The sequence below is a fragment of the Chinchilla lanigera genome, unplaced genomic scaffold, assembly GCF_000276665.1.
Source record: "Chinchilla lanigera isolate Chin_1 unplaced genomic scaffold, ChiLan1.0 scaffold00006, whole genome shotgun sequence".
NCBI classification, from domain to species: Eukaryota; Metazoa; Chordata; class Mammalia; order Rodentia; family Chinchillidae; genus Chinchilla; species Chinchilla lanigera.
This window is the reverse complement of record NW_004955407.1, coordinates 5,163,271-5,175,241: the sequence shown is the minus strand read 5'-3', so window position 1 is coordinate 5,175,241 and position 11,971 is coordinate 5,163,271. Positions and strand designations below refer to the sequence as shown.

The 11,971-nt window shown below is 34.6% G+C and overlaps 1 protein-coding gene and 1 long non-coding RNA gene across 6 annotated transcripts in view; one reads left to right on the top strand and one right to left on the bottom strand.

Annotated features, from left to right (window-relative positions):
• The window catches only part of LOC102020636 (mucin-5AC), a 126,845-nt gene that overhangs the window by 16,092 nt on the left and 98,782 nt on the right, over positions 1-11,971 (top strand). The window contains exon 1 of one of the 5 annotated variants that reach the window (XM_005375520.2): positions 9,738-9,838. The exons of the other annotated variants lie outside the window; for them this stretch is intronic. The gene's annotated coding sequence lies outside the window, so the exon portion shown is untranslated. Of the gene's footprint in view, positions 1-9,737; positions 9,839-11,971 lie in introns of those variants that run through there. 5 annotated transcript variants of the gene reach the window in all.
• Positions 8,397-9,612, bottom strand: LOC106146641. The gene is made up of 3 exons (XR_001231177.1): positions 9,439-9,612; positions 9,034-9,090; positions 8,397-8,905 (listed from the first exon to the last, which is right to left on the bottom strand). It is a non-coding gene; the product is annotated as an uncharacterized LOC106146641 (long non-coding RNA).

Genomic DNA, 11,971 nt, shown 5'->3' with positions numbered 1-11,971 from the left:
GTTGATTTTATGATGGTAGCTTTGTAGTATAACTTCAGGTCAGGGATTGTGATTCCACCTGACTTATCTTTGTTGTCCAGGATTGCTTTTGCTATTCTGGGTCTCTTCTGGTTCCAGATGAATTTAAGGCATGTTTTCTTGAGATCTGTGAGGTATGCTAATGGTAGTTGAATGGGAATTGCATTGAATCTGTACAGTAGTTTTGGGAGTATGGCCACTTGCACAATGTTGGTTCTTTCTATCCATGAGCAAGGAATATTTTCCATTTGCTGAAATCCTTTTTGATCTCTTTTTTCAGAGTACTGTAGTCTTCATTAAATAGATCTTTGACTTCTTTTGTTAGATTAACTCCTAAGTATTTGAATTTCTTGGATGCTATTGTGAAAGGTATGGTTTCCTTAATTTCTCTCTCAGTCTGTTTGTTGTTTGTGTATAGGAATGCTATCCATTTTTGGGTGTTGACATTGTATCCAGGTATACTGCTGAATTTGTTGATTAATTCAAGGAATCTTCTTGTGGAGTTTTTGGGGTTTTCCATGTAAAGTATCATGTCCTCTGCAAATAGTGATAGTTTTACTTCTTCTGTTCCTATCCTTATTCCTTTTATTTCTCTCTCTTGTCTAATTGCTCTGGCTAGTGGTTCCAGAACTATATTGAGCGGGAGTGGTGACAGTGGACATCCTTGTCTTGTTCCAGATTTTAAAGTAAAAGCTTTCAGTTTTTGGCCATTGAGAATGATGTTAGCTGTTGGATTGTCATAGATGGCTTTGATCAGGTTAAGGTAAAGGCCATCTATTCCTATTTTCTGTAGGGTTTTTATGATGTATGCATGTTGGACCTTGTTGAAAACTTTTTCTACAGCTATTGAGATGATCATGTGGTTTTTGTCTTTGGCTCCACTGATATGGCATATAACATTTATAGATTTGTGAATATTGAACCAACCCTGCATTCCTGGAATGCATCTGACTTGGTTGTGATGAATGATTTTCTTGATAATTTGCTGCATTCTATTTGCTAGTATCTTATTGAGTACCTTTGCATCTATACTCATTAGGGAGATTGGCCTGTAGTTGTCTTTCTTGGTTTGGTCTTTCTCTGGTTTTGGTATCAGTATGTTGTTTGCCTCCAGAAGTGAGTTTGGGAAAATGGCTTCATTTGCAATTTCATTGAAGAGTTTGAGGAGGGTTGGTATTAAATCTTCTCTGAATTTCTTGTAAAATTCTGCTGTGAATCCATCAGGGCCTGGCCTTTTCTTTGTCAGTAGGTTTTTAATTACATTTTCAAACCATTAATTGATATTGCATTGTTCAAGAATTTGATATCTTCTTTACTTAACCTTGGCAATTTGTACATGTCTAGGAGTCTGCCCATTTTTTCTGAGTTTTCTATCCTATGGGAGTAAAGATTTTCAAAGTAGGTATTAATGATTTTCTGAATTTCTGTGGAATCTGTAGTAATTTCATCCTTTTCATTCCTTATTGCATGAGTCTGAGTTCTTTCCTTTCATTTTCTTGATAAGGTTGGCTAGGGGTTTATCAATTTTGTTTATTCTTTCAAAGAACCAACTCTTTGATTCATTTATTTTTTGGAGAGTTTTCTTTGTCTCAATTGCATTAATTTCTGCCCTAATCTTTATAATCTCCTCCCTTCTTTGGGCTTTGGGCCTGACTTGCTCTTCTTCTTCTAAAAGTTTAAGATGCAGCATTAGGCTCCTGATTTGTTCTCTTTCTGTTTTCCTTATGTGTGAATTCACTGCTATAAATTTCCCTCTGAGGACTGCTTTCATTGCATCCCATAGATTCTGGTAAGTTGTATTTACATTTTCATTTGTTTGTAGGTATTTTTAAATTTCCTCTTGAATTTCTTCTGTGACCCACTGGTTGTTTAGGAGGTTGTTGTTTAATTTCCAACTGTTTATGTAGTTTTTGGGGTTCCTTTTATCATTAATTTCCAATTTCATTGCACTGTGGTCAGATAACATGCACGGGATAATTTCAATTCTTTTGCATTTCAGAAGGTATGCTCTATGGGCTAAAATGTGGTCTATTTTAGAGAAAGACCCATGTGCTGCTGAGAAAAATGTGTATTCTGATGTTGTGGGGTGGAACACTCTGTATACATCTACTAAGTGCATTTGTTCACAGCTTGGTTCAGATCTGTTGTTTCCTTGTTGATTTTATGTCCACTTGACCTATCTCTTTGTGTCAATGGGTTGTTGAGGTCCCCTGTTATAATAGTGTTATTAATTATATAGGTTTTCATGCCTGTTAAGATTTGTCATATATAATTTGGAGCTCCAACATTGTAATATTTTAAAATTTTGAGACACAGTCTAAGTTGCCCAAGTTGTGCTGAATTTTGCAATCCTCCTACGTCAGCTTCTTAGCCAGCTGAGAGTATAGATGTGTACCACCACATCTGGCATGTTCTTTCTAATTGATTTTACATAACTGTCTCTATTCAACATTTTCTACCCATCTTAAAATTTAAGTAAATATTTTTAGATACACATTGGATATTAGAAATTGAAGATACAGTCACCTATTTGTATGGGCGGTAAATGACTTTAAACTTCCTAGACAGGTTTTTTTTTTTTGAACTCAAAAGCAAAGCACTTGGGTTTGAAAAGTTTTGAGTCACTGTAATTATAACTTATTGGTAACACAAAGTATAGCTAAGTATTTTTCTTTTCTTGTATCAAAAGAAATTGGTACACAGATGTATATTCTTCATACTTACAGTGTCTTCATTGCCTGACATGAGGTAATATTTGGAGCACGTTTAAATTGGTTAAAATGAACGCAGAGAAAAGAAACTTCTAAAACAATGTCTTTGTTAACATTGTTTCTAAGACTGAATTAAAATTTATGGCTTTCTCCAATTTTTAAACAATTGCATAACATCGGTGTACTTGTTACAAATTAACTGAATTGTTCACAGATGATGATATCTTACACCGATTCACGGCATTGTTCCTCAGATAACAGCTACTAGTTTAAGTCTTCTTAATTTTCAGACGCTGCGTTCTTAAGCATTAAGTTCCTTTTCCAGTGATTGTGTTCTGTAAGGTGTAACTGGAAGTTTCCCTAGGAGCTACTTGCTCAGTAGGGATCTGTAGGGCATTCTTAACCCTTTATAAACTTACATGCCAATCACCAGGCTGGGTGTAATTATGCCTTGGCAATTTCTTTGAAGTTTAAAGGCTGACGGATAGCCTCAAGTATTTAAATAACTGCTTGAACTTTCTTAATTGTTACAAACTGTCTGTAATAATTTCACTTTGTCTACTGAACCATATGAACAGCTTTCCCTTAGATTTATGTACTTGATAGTGTTCAGTGGTACATGATGTTCCTGTGAGTCTTTGTCTCACTGAATTGCATATGACAACCATTCTAAGTTGTATTTTAAAGCTGTATATCACCTTCATAAATGCAAACACTGCGATAAATGTTTTCATGCCAGATAAATAAATCTAATAGGTTACACAAGATTTTATTAGTCTGTTCTAAGCATACTAAAGCTTATATGCATCCAAATGTTTTCCTATTTTTCACATTAAAATTTACATGGATATGTTTACTTTTCAACTCATATTAAAGTATCTCTGTGGAATTTATAAAAATTATCAAGTAATTTGATATTTAGTTATAGTAAGCAATTGTTTCAGGACTCATTTTCATTGTAGGTTTTATTGATTTTCTACATTAAAGTAATTTAAATATATCTGAGGAATAGGGTTCACAGATTAATTTTTTAAAAAATAGGTTTTTACACAGTTCATTAAATACTTACTTAAGCCATATTAATATAATAGAAATTATTATAACAAATTGTGAGTATGAAAAGAATTTTAATCAAGAAAATAACTTTTGGAATTTCTCATTGAGAACCTTAGCTAGGTATTAGTAAGTCTGAAATTTTGTTTGCCATACAAAATTAGGCACATTATAAAAGTTCTATGAGCAGCTGCTTCCTTATCTATAAATGAGAAATGATTACAAAGATGAATACTTGAAATATTCAACACGTTGATATATCATGGACTCTCAATAAATCCTGCCTCATTTTTGTTCCTTCGGAAGAAATGTCTCATTACTTTTTAATTTCCCTTTGATTATAACCAGTATTATGACCCAAAGTTAAATTTAGATGATCTTGAACTATTTTCAAACCTAAAACTATGCCTTCAAAATATTGAATCCCGACATCATTAATTCTATTCATAAAAATGCCTGGAGGCTACTTTTTTTCTGAAAAGTAGCAACTTGAGAAGGTCACCATTTATTTACATACCTGAATTTTGTATATTTGTAAATTATGGTATGCTCTAATTTCTTATATATTGATACTTTATTTCTTGTATTCTCTTGATAAGTAGAGGTTTATACAAAATTATCTAAGTCATTAGGTATTATTAAATATGTCGTTAAACTTATCATTCCCAGATTACTGATCTACATAATATTATGTATTTTTTGTTTGAAAGTTTTTAATTAAAAAGAATTTTGTGTACATAGATGTGTTTTCTTTTAATGTCAACAATTATCAAAACTCTATCAAGTGATTTAATATAGTACCATATGACTGATCACAAAGAAATTACCATATAGTTGCTTTCATTTGCAAATCTAGATTTTAAAATGGAGTTTTCAAATCAATCAAAGTGTTTCATATTATTAAGTTTTATTTATAGGGTGATATATAATAAGAAAGTCAGACCTCTGTCATGTCAATAATGATAATTTCTGCAATGTTTTTGAAGAAATAAACATTCATGATTTCATGTCTTACAGTCAATCCCAAATGCTGGACACTTTGTGGTGAAAATTGAGTAGATGCCAATAATACTTTGTTAAAAACATAGTCATGGAGGTTGAGGCAGGACAATCTCAAATTTGAGCCTAGCCTGGGCAACTAAGAGACTTAGCTAGACCCTGTGTCAAATTTAAAATTAAATTAATAAATAAATACAAACAATCAGGGCTAGGATGTAGCTCAGTGTGAGCCTGGGTTCAATTCTCAGTACCTCTCAAAAGAAAGCAGCAAGGCTCATGTTCTAGCTAAAGATGTACTTAAAATGAACAGAGTATAAGAAACATTTATAATATTTTAGTGAGACATAAGAAATAACTTTCATCACCAACAAGATATTTTATGGAAAGGGTAAATGCTTACATATTTTGAACTTTCAAAGAAGATATGCATTTTTTATTCCATAAGACAGTGTTTTAAAATTCTCCATTTAAATTATTCTTCCCTGAGCTTTAGCAATAATTATAGGTTCATACTGAGCAACTCATTAAATATTGGGCAGAATACAACAGACATTATAGCAAGAGAGTTTCTGCACTTAGACCTGAGGCCAAAACTGAATTCAAAGCCAATCCCTTTTATTTTGAGTGTATATGATATAAGCTGGGTGTGTTCATGGATTAATGATACTAATTCATTTCTTTTATACAAATTTAAAAATTTATGTAGGCAACCTGTGAAAATGAAAATGACACTCAATTAAATGTTGTACTTCCCATTCCTTTGGAAATATATCTGTTTAAAATATAGGCAATAAGGGCAAGCATTGCCTTTCCCATAATAAATTAATGATGAAGGGAGCGATATCATTACTACATTGTAAATCATACAGTCTTAGGTGATTTATTTTCTACCTTAAACACCCAGGAAATTTTACTAGTTAGCAGCAATTGGTAATGCTTATTAAACAGCATGCTCCATCCCACATCTGAAATAAAAAGAGAATGTCAGGAGTAGACTAATTCTGATTTCCTTTTGAATATCATATTTTAATTTCTTTTATGTCTCTTTAATCTTTTCAGCAGTGCTTAAGACTTGGAAGATGTTGATTAAAGCATTTCCTCTGATTAATTATATTTTGGCTTTCAACTGTTGTATTTTATTTAAAAATCAAGCACACACACATTGTCTGGATTATAGGAGCATCTGCTCTTCCCAGTCTCTGCAAATATTTATATAAATCTCACTGCCACCCTGTGCTGTCCAAGTTCTCGCCGCTTGGCTAATACTGATTGCATCTCCTCGTTGAGCCACCTTCAGGATATGGAGACATAAATAAAACAGACGAACAGTCTGCATTTCAGGCATATTTGGGTACATGACTTGCCATTTTACTTGTGCTGTTAAGTTCTAAGAATTCATTTTCAAAACAGGGTTTCCATTCATTTTGCATTAATTATACATCTGATTATTATTAGCCTAGAAACTATTTTGGATAAAATGGCTATACCCTTATCAAGAGAATAAAATCAAAGCAAAAATTTAGAACTTTATTTGGAAGTTTGAAGGTAACACATACATGTTGAAATATTCTATATTTTTTTCTTCACCTTAAGAATTTTTCCATTTTAAAAATGTAGGCATGGGCTAAACGAGCGTATCAGAAGAGCTCCTCCACAGAGTGGAATGCTAATACTACTGTAGCTAAAGATCATCCTTCACCTGGGTGTCCTTAACTAATTACATCTTTCTTAGAAGGGCAGTACTTTAATCTGGGACCTAAGGTTTATTTCATGCTCTGATACAGAGTGAGAGACATCTATTTGACTTCATTTTGCAAATTGTCCTTTGACCGTGTAGTTTCTATAGACAGAATGATTTTTTTTGATAGTACATTTCTAAGACTGAGAATTTCTGTTCTTGCAGCTTTATGTAATTATGTTCAAAGGGGCTTGAATTAAAATGGAACAGATGCGTCCATCTCTAATTATGGTGTAACAAATTGTGTTACTCTAAGGCTTTATTAAGTGAAACGCTCATCTTTATGTAATAACGAGTCAGACAGTTTCAAAATGATATCAGTGAACACAGTATGGCCTAGTCCACATCGACTTCAAAGGACAGTGAAAACTCAGAAGATGTGCACATAAAACCAGGACAAACTATGGAAAATATACATATTTGCTTTTTATTCAAAGTGAAATAATTACCAGAACCATATGGTGAATCTTAATGTTATCTAAATAAGACAAAAAAGGTAACGTGTGACTTCCATATATATCTCCAAAGTAATGAGAATAGTCGACTCTCTGTATTAGAATAGACCACTTTATGTTTTCCTGAAAACCCTTTTGTATTCTTTTTTGTAAAGACTTATATATGGGTGGCCAAGAAAGGCCTCCCTGCACCACTTAGGCATCAGTACAACAAAACACTTTTTAGGTCCAAGTGGCCGCTATTTAGATAACCACAAAATAGCCAGTAGGGGTAGGTAGAAGTCTTGTTACCCAAACCCACGTCAGTGTTTCCATTTCTGTTGTTAGTATCACATCTGTTTATGCTCCTGGACATCCTCACTGTTTTATGTTTCCTTTCTGTTTTCCAAATATAACCTGTCATCAATTATTATTTTATCCCTGTGTTTTTCCCTTGGTAGACTTTCCCTTTCATTGTTATTACTCCCCACCCTTCCCCCACCGTCTCCCTCGCTGTCGCCTTCATACCCAATTATTGCAGCAGTTTTTAACAAGTACGCATCTCTCCTTTCCATGGTCTTCTTTAGATCACTTCCAGTCTAAGGTAAGAACTAACTCACTCAGGTTTGGTACATCATTTCTTAAAGGCATTGTAATAGGTTTATTATACAAAGCTGTAACTTTTGATCTGGTTTTCAAGATCAACCATAGTCTCTAAGCAACTCCTCACTGCTCACGAGGGTGAAACAATCTTCCTTTCATAAAGTACTTGCACTTCAGTGACTAAACCCAGTGTCCTCTGGTCAGGACTGTTTACTGTGCTCCACTCAAAGACCTTTATCCTCACCTCATGCTCTTTCCCTGCCTAAAATGCCCTGATATCCCTCCCTTTGTGGAACCCTTCGTATTCCCCTTCCCTCTCCTCACCTCTTCCTCCTCCTCCTCCTCTTCTTCTTGACACAGGGTCTCACTATGTAGCCCAGCCTGGTCTCCAACTCACAGAGATCCTCCTGCCTCAGCCTCCCAAGTTCTGAGATTACAGGCATTCACCATGCCCAGCTCTTCATCTCTCTTGAAAGGCCAGGTTTTCCATGATACATTTTTTGTCATGTGTTTTCTTTTCCTTTCCAATTCAATTTAGGTGAGCATTCTGCTTTCCAGATTGACTTGAGTCCTCATAAAGATCTTAATCTTCTTGTGAATTAAAAATATATTTATAGGGTGACTCCACTATGTGAATAAATCAGTTGATTAATTCACATGCCTTCTTTGAAAGAGTCACTGCTAGGACTATAGTATTCATTATTGAGATGGATGAGGGGCAGGAAAATAAATTGGATAAAACAGAAATTTTGAGAAATAGCAATTTCATTTTATTGTAACATCAATAACACTTTTGTTCTCAGGGAAAGAAATGCACTGAATTCAAAAATGAGGGAAAAAATTTACTTTACAGAGCTGTAGTAAACACCAGATGTTGAAAGAGAAGCTCAACCGCCTACCTTTCAGCTTTCATCTTTAAGATGACTTGCAACAGGGCCGAGGATGTAGCTCAGCAGCACAGAGCCTGCCTGGCAAGCATGAGGCCCTGAGTTCGATTCCCAGCAACATTCCCCCAACCCCAAAATGATGAATTGCAACAAAATAAACATAAATAAACCCTTAAGGATGGTGAGAATTCAGAGCTCCAGGTTTCACAATAGAAGACACATCCAGAGAGGCACTGTCAGTATATGTAGTCACTATCCAGAGGTGCGCAGCTCCGGGTGCTTAGGCTTACAATGTGCTCCTGGTCACTCTCCTTTGCTTTCCCTTCTACTCTTCAGTAGATGAAGACACAGACACTCACGAGTCAGGCAAAGGCACAAAGCCTGATCTTCTGGGTCAGCTAGGTCAGCAGGGGAAGTGGTCCAGTTTGATACTTCTGCTTTCCTTGAATTCTTATTGGAGAACTAAGAAAATGATTAACCTTGATAAGTTAGAAACATGACAGAGTTAAAACCCAGTTAATTGTTGTAAATTAGAAAATAAAGAAATGCTTGTCAGTGGGTTCACTTAGCTCATGAAGTGCATTTATAACCTGAATTTCACAGTCAGTGCTCTGTATCCATGGGTTCCACATCCACAGATTCGCCAACTACAGATAGAAAATATTCAAAAGTAAAAAAGTGCATCATTACTGAACATATCAAGATTTCTTTTCCTTATAATTATTCTCTAATCAATAAGGTATAGCTAGAGGATCAGATTTAATATAAAATACACACACACATACATGCACATATATATATATATATATATATATATATATATTTACAAAGTAGGTTTATAATGGCCTCATGCTGAGTTAGGTGTGGAGGAATGTAAAAGGGCCATCTGTGTGAAGGAGACCCAAAGAATTCAGTCACAACCCAAAGGTCTCTAGCTCATTGCAAAGTCCCATGAATGTCCGTATTAGGAAGCTAAAGGGTCTGTGCTGAAAAACCTGAGTTTGGTCGGAAGGCTGAAGATGAAAGTCCAAAGCCACTGGCGAAGCCTGGAGCTCTCTGAAGAAGCAGAAGCAAGATCTGCTTTCTCTTTCCCTTTTTATTCCACCCAGGCTACAATCCTACTGGTTGGTGCCACCCACACCCAGGGTGGAGCTTCCTTCCCACTTCAGTAAATCCTTCATCAGACACGCCCAGGAGTATGCTAAGCCAATCAGTTGAGTGTTTCTTATGCAAGCTGACATCACAATAAACAACCTAGAAGTGACTCAAAGCATATGGACAAGTGTGTGTAAATCATATTCAAATACTGTGGCACTTTATACATAGAAGAGATTTGAGTGTCTATGGATTTAGTATCTTCAGGGATCTTAGAACCAGTGCTCCATGGATGCTGAGGTATGTAGATAACAAATATAAAAATTTTCTAATCTTTTAAACAGCAATTCAAAGAAAGAAAGCCTTATTATAAAAATGTGTAGACAGGAGATGGAAGTTAAAAGTAATATATCATAGTAGGGTGATAAAAGTGAATTATTTTTTAGATAAATACATATATTTTTGTAGATCACGTAATGTTCACAGTGGGCATCATAACTTCAAAGAGAAGGTTGATTTTCTATATTCTGTTTCTGTAATTTCTAAATGATTATGTTTAATATAGGAAATTCTGACAGAAACAGCAACACAGAACAAAAGTTACTCTTAATCCTATCTTTACTGATATATAACATTGAATAGCTGCACAGTCTTACTGGAATTACATTATATTATACAGAATATTGTTTAATAAAAAATTTCATTTAAAAATATACAGCTATTTTCCATATCAAATATTACATTAAACCTTTTATACTCAATACAGAACAATATTATATTTAAGATAATTTCTAATTTCCCTTATAAAGTGGCTAATTTAGTTGCAAAGCCATATTTAACATTATATATTTTAATAAGTGCTAAATTCATTTTAAAATATGGATTTGAAAAAATCTCATATTTTATAAAACATTATTAATTTTTTATCCATAAACATCTTCCTTGAGTCACCAGGTTTTCAGAGTGCATTATCTACACTTTTGGATCTGTTTATGGTGCTGTTACAGGAAATTTTATCTCAAGCCATGAATATCCACTTATATGCTGTTAAGACCTTTAATATTTTTGTTAATCTCCACAATATAATTACTTACTCTATTGCTTTTAAATTCAGTCTTGTAAAGGCAATATCCAAAGTATCCAACGCTTGGTATTTTTGTGACCAATTCCAGAAATATTACTAATACATGCTAATTTTCAGTGGTCCCAATTTTCACTGTTTTGATTATGTTAATGCTCATAATCAATCTAAACCTATACACACATAAGACTAACAGTGACAAAGGAATTTTGGCATAATGTCTATACCCCATTCCTTAAAATACTACTCCAGACAAAGGAATGAAGAGAGCACCCTTTGAAAAGATTGATTTTGAACTAATTCACTTTTTCTTGAGAGCCCATTTTGGGGAAAAGGAATTTATCTTATGTTTGAGCATATAGGTTACAGGAAAGCACTGGCTACATCATGTGAAACGGGAGTTTGAGATTTTTTTGTGCTTAGAACTTAAAAGCTTTTTTTTTACTCTATAATTTGATGATTAGAGTTTTTTAAAAGATTGAATCTGAAAGTGATTTTGTAGCTTAATCTAATCCTTTGTTTTGTAAGTGGAGAAGTAGTTGGGGCTAAGAGGCACGTGACCCTTTCAAGCTCTCCGGACATTTGCAGAGTTCAGAGAGGCAGGACTCCGTGTGGACAGTCCAGTGCTCTGTTCTCAGCATATTATTAAAGTATAAAGTTATGCATAAAGCTCATCCACCCTAAACTTATTCTGGAAATTTAGATGCTGGAAGCTTTATATAAACTGTATTTCAGGATAATTTCTCCTCAAGTTTCTCGTAAGAAATCCTACACTACTTACTTTCTTAGAGAATGAGGACAAACTTTTGTCTTTTCTCCTGAGAAAGGTTTCCTTTATTTTACTCCTTTATGTAGGAGAAATTACTTAGATTGGATAAGCTTAAACTCCCCTCCCCTCAAGTCTTTCAACTCCCATATCTGGATCCTTGAAAGGCATTTGTTCACTTATCCATTCAGCAAACATAATTATTGAATCAACTGCTATTTTGCACTGACATGGTGCAAGACACAGAGGGAACTGTTGTAAAAAGATAAAATTTGTGATAGTTATTAGGACTCTCTTCAAATTTCTAATTCTTCTTACTTATGTCATAATTAAAAGGCATTTGTCTACTATCAGACATTGCCAGTCGATATGAATTTATTTCTTGCTTTTCACAATTAAGTTGTCTGTGTCCGACTTTACACAACCTGTGTCTCCCTGCCAGGGAAGCACACGTCAAGAGGCTGCCAATGCTAGCCTGCAGCCCTCAGTGGCCACAACAAACACAGCTGTTCTCTTGGCTGATTGGGCAAACGGGATGAGGGTATTGAGCTGCTGAGGTCTTTCTTAAGAGTTCTACGGCAGTTTC